Consider the following 6,128-nt stretch of genomic DNA (forward strand, 5'->3'; position numbering starts at 1 on the left):
TATATATACACACACACACACACACATATACATACAGGGTGCGATGGGTAGATTCTCGCCATTTTATATATTTAATTTTATTCATGAACATTATTTGTTCCTGATTTTGTTGACTGCACAGTATATTAGGGTCAGTTGAGCACCCTCTCTGAGAAAAATAGCACCATGACACAATTCACTCTGCCAGGAATTTGGAAATGATATGCTGTACTGCTTGGCATTTGAACCAGAAGCTCTAATATGAATATTTCAGTGTTTGGGTATCAATCTGAGGACAAGTACTGAGAGTGATAAAAATCAAACATCCACTCAACATTATGGTGTTTGGAGTGAGCACTAGTGATGGCTATGTTATGCCTCCATTCATCTACTCACATGGTCTCAGACTCAACACAGAGACCCATTCCAAGTGCCTGGAGGAGGTGCTCCCCTGGGTCAAGAGGGTGGCTGCTGGAAGACCTTATACCTGGCAACAGGATTCTGCACCATGCTACACAATTTCTGCGACCATGTCACCCACAGGTGACCGCGTCACCTATGGCCATATATATATATATATATATATATATATGTACATACACACACATATATATATCCGTAGACATATATATATATATGTGCATGTACATATGTATGCATGTAAGTATGTATTATTGTATATATTTATGTGTATATACATATGTATATATGTGTGAATACATATGTTAGTATATATATGTGTGTGTAGAAATACATATATATATATATAGATAGATAGATATAGATAGATAGATAGATAGATAGATAGATAGATAGATAGATATAAATGCTGTTTCTATGTTCAATTATAATAAAAACAATTTCACATTAATCTGATGGGTTATACTCTAACTTTGTAAAGTACAAATTTATTATTCTTAAACAAGAATGTTGCTGATAGTGACTTCGAAGTTTCAGCCAGCTGTACGTACATATAAATAAATGAATGCATGGCTATATATATGTGTGTGTATGTCTGTGTTTGTATGTGTGCATGTTTCTGTGTATGTGTGTGCACATATATATATATATATATATATATATATATATATATATATATATATATATATATATATAAAAAAACAAGAACTTACTGTAGAGTACCTTAAATGTATGCTAGCTTTTGTGGTAACTTTTCCTTTTGTCTTTGTTCTGTTTACAATCTCAATGAAATAACAGTGGAAGTTGAAACTTGTCTCAGTCACAATGATTATACAGCATATTTAAATTGCAATGTTTGGATTTTGTTAATGTATCCAATACTTTATATTAAATAAATGCAGGGTAAAAAAAAAATCAAAAACAAAATTACATTTCTTGAAACCATTTTGGTTAAATATATAAATAATATATATATAGTGTATATAATAGAAAATAAAAAAAATAAAAATGTATATTAATTCAAGTTGTTTTGTTTACCTTTTGCTCTACTTTAAGCTGGAAATATTTATCACAGATACATACTTATATAGATTGATTATTTTTTTGTAAATAACAAACATTGATGGCACTGTATTGTGAATAACATGATTGAAGAAAGATATCAAATGTTAAGATATCTGAAGATATGAATAACAACATAGATATGATATATCAATAATATCGAATATGTAGGACATAGTCGACAACCAGGCCGTAAGTAATGGAATCTTTTGTTGGGTTGTAGAGGCAGTTCTGTGCTTATTTTTTCTATAAAGTGTCTAATTTAATTAATGCTTATATTTATAATTTGTTAGAAGAAATTTCTTTTATTAGCTGGGCAGCTGAGGTGGTTGGTTTCCGTTACCTTAACAACCTTGCCCACAATCAAAAATAAATAGTCAAAATGAAAATGTGTTTTGCAAAGTAATAACTTTGTTAATTAATTAATTAATTAATTTAGTTGTCAGTAAATATAAACACCAGATAAGTTTAGTATCAGTTGTTTTCAGTAAAAGAGAAAACATAATTAAAAAATATGCATCATCATCATCATCATCATTAATTAATTCATCACAGGTATTCCCCTCATTATTAACAGGTGTTATACAAGTTTAGAAGCAAAAACAAAAAAATCTGTGAGACTGATTTTTTAAAAATATGCCAGAAAATATGAAGTTCAGGACGGATTTGTCTAAAAAAATTAAAGAAGGGTACATAATAGCTAATGAGTGACATGTGGAAGATGGGTATATCAATGCTCTTGGTTTCCTGCTCCTGTACAATGTTACTCAATACATTATCACAGAATATTATTTTCTATGCCATTCTGCTGACACTAACATTTTTAGTTCACTGTAGAATAAATAATGCATTATGAAGACGGAAAAGATCATGATTAATTTAGTTCTTCAGACCAAAAAATTATTAGTTATTATTATTATTATTATTATTATTATTATTATTATTATTATTTATTTTTTTAAAGCAAACTTTCTGCTTATTTTGCTGGGTATGATGGAAAGTGTCAGCTGTCCACTGCCAGCAGATTAAGGTGACACTTGTTTTACTGGTCATGCTTCAAAAACCCTGTGAAAAATTCTTGCAGTTCCAAGCAATGCTGATTTTTGTAGGTGTTCTATCTTTACATTTGTACCAATCTTTTTGTGTTACGTTGGTAGTTGAGTGCTGATACTTTCAAGTGCACCATTTACTATTGGTACCATGACTGTTGGTATCATGACCACAACCTTCATTATTATTATTATTAATATTATTATGTTTATAAGAATGAGCATTAAAACAAAAAAAAGGTCAACTTTCTATCAAAGATTGCCACAATGATCAATAACAATTTTCACTATTGATAGAAGCAGGATAGTTTCTTTTCTATTTTCAAATATTATGGCTATTTAGCCTTCCTACTGTTAATTTCTCAACAGAATTTCTCATTCATACAAATTGAGGCAACAGAGACTAATAACTTGGATGGGACAATTAGATCAAGAGGTTATGTTCAGGTGGTTCATTGACAATTTTAATATCAAAGAATTATTACTCAAATAGAGTTGACTAAGACAAGGAAAACTCCTCTAAGACAACAATAGCCACATCTTTTATCTCTTATTTTTTACTTGTTTCAGTTATTTGACTGTGGTTTGAAGAGTTTTCATTGAACAAATCGACCCAGGACTTATTTTTTAGGCCTGTACTTATTCTATCAGTTTGTTTTGCTGAACTGCAAAATTATGGGGGACATAAATACAGCAACACCAGTTAAGAAGCGGTGGTGGAGGACAGACATAGACACAAAGATACAGGCTAACCAAATCCACTCACAAGGCTCTGGTTGGCCTGAGGCTATAGCAGAAGACACTTGCCCAAGATACCATACAGTGGGACTGAACCCAGAATCATGTGCTGGGAAGCAAGCTTCTTACACACACCATGCTTGTGCCATAGTAGTAGTATTTTCAGTCAAAATTTAAGGTAAGTAAACCAATGCTTGATCTGCTACAAATAATAACCAAATTTGTTTCAAATCTCATCACATTATCTTATAAATAAAAGAAAAAGAAACTATACAGTAGTCCTCGTTACCCCTAAAAAGACAGAATGGTTAATTGCTGGGATACATTTGATCATAAATCTGATGAATCAAAGCTAATCTAGGATTAAACAACAACAACAACACTGTTGAAAAGCTAAATGAGTAAAATGTCAGTCCATGTGGAGAGAAATTCTTACAATGTAAATGATAACTAAAATTGAGTCTAAGACAAAAATGTTTTCACAGAAGTTCTGTGATATTAACTACAATACAAACAAAACAATAAAAGTTCACTTATAATCAATCAGTCACATATTTTAAAGTTTAAAACAAAGAAAAAAAAAAAAATCTATCATAAAACCTACTTTTTGTTTTCAGCATTATTGTTAGTGCAAATTATTGTATGAAAGAAAATATAGTGTAATAAAATAGAGAAAAACGCTAATAATACTATCAGTTGTTAAAACTGGTAATGAAATCCCATCCAATGTAGCTCTGCATATCAGCGATAACAATGGGTGATGATGATGATGATGATAGTGACAAGATAGTCCTTAATCATTTTACTGTGGAGTTACATTAACCAACAACATCTATAAAAATGGAGGGAACCACTATGTGGTCAGTTGATTTGTTAAGAAGGAAAAAAAGATAAAATTCCTTCAGATCACTTCTTACTGTCTTTAAAAAAGGATGGACATTGGATAATGTAGTATTAGTATATAAAAAAAATGATGGATTTACTAAGGCTGGAATGTCTCTGATCATAGGCCTGCTCAATGAGAGCTAACCTGGGGTTAAACAACAACAATTAACAATATTAACAATTCATAAACAATATTAATTGATAAAATTAACCAACATTATCATCATTATTATAGATAATGAAAAACCAACAATATTTTCAAATATTAATCAATATTTTTACAAAGATGTAGGATCGCAAGATGCTTTATGTCTCTTCTTCTCAATATTCTTCTCAATCCCTTTAGCATTCAGATTATTTTGTCAAATGTAATGCTTTTTTATTCATATTGTTTTGAATTAATTATGCATTATATTGTAGCTTTGAGATTATGATGATTGATTGTTTATTTTTAGAATGACATTGTAGAATAGGTGTGAGAGGCCAGATCTCTTTGAACATAAAACAGGCAGGATATCTGGATCGTATATGGCCAGTTTAAATGCTAATGGGTTAAATATAAGTGAAGTAACAATAGTTGCACACAGCACTAATAACCATTTATAATAACTAATATTATGTTAATATTAATCAACAATATTAATTGACCTCAATGTTAACTGCAGATATAAACCACTAGCATTAACTAATGTTATTAACCCTCATTACAAACCCCAAGTAAAAAATAGATATATGGAATCAACAAAAAAACTATGGAGAAAATGTAAAATTTGCATTAGAATTTAGGTACAATATACAGTTGGATTTATAAAGTGTTTGGGATTAACTGAATATTTATATGTGTATTTATATATCCTGTTTTAACAGGAAAAAAAGAAGTAACCAAAAATTTATTCTGGAAATTGTCTTACATCGCAGCTATAAACCAATTCTTATGATAGACTAATGTAAGAGCTTTAAACTGAATCTTATAACAGATTAATGTATTAGCCATAAACCAGTCACAGGAAAACTGCTGCTCACAGGATTTTCTGAATGATATGCTTAATGGGAAAGTACTTTGAATTTGTTTATTAGTGCAGCCTGTTTGATGATGAGCCATGTCTCATACAGCCCATTTCTCAAAATGATTACCCATGAATGCTTTAAATCAATTTGAGAAACTGATAAATTGATATATACAAATTGTCATAATGGACAATGTTATGTTCTGACAATAATAAATTCCCTTTTTATATTTAGGCAATACATCTGTTTTTAAATTTACATTTTCTCCCATTATATTGATGAAGTACTGAAGTTACCAGTGAAGTACCACATGTGAATAAATGACTATATATTTGAGTTCAAATCCTACCAGGGATGAAAACAGCTACCAGTAACAGTTCTATAGAACATATTTCTTTATAAAATAATCTATGTCCAATTAATATATAATTACATTAATTATATCAATATATAAATACATCAAGTGAGACCAGACTAAAATACAGTTATATTAGCACCGGGTGGCTACAGACAATGAAGACGACAGTGATGCTGATGATGATAGAGAAGAGAGACTTAAGCCAACTTCAGTTTGAATGGTTCTAGTGGTTGTTGAAACAAATTTACCATATGATAATTTGATATACAAAACAGTGGCAAAGATCAGAAAAAATATATACGATTGTTTATAAGACAAAAAAAAGCACTAAAAAAATCACCTTGTGTCTTACATATGAAGTTGTTATCTTCAAGCTCACATAATTGGAGGGATTTGTGGGGAAATGGAATAATCAATGGAGTTTAAACTAGTTAATAAAAACTACATATTTTATCAATCCCAGAGGAATAAAAGGTAAAAATGACCCAGTAGGATTTGAACCCATGTCATAGAAGTAGCTAAATCTATAAGACTCTACTGCTTTTGACAGCTGCCTTCATTATAAACTCATATAACAACAATAACACACTGATATATATTAGCAGTAACAACTATATATATATATATAT

The sequence above is a fragment of the Octopus bimaculoides genome, chromosome 19 (assembly GCF_001194135.2).
Source record: "Octopus bimaculoides isolate UCB-OBI-ISO-001 chromosome 19, ASM119413v2, whole genome shotgun sequence".
NCBI lineage: Eukaryota > Metazoa > Mollusca > Cephalopoda > Octopoda > Octopodidae > Octopus > Octopus bimaculoides.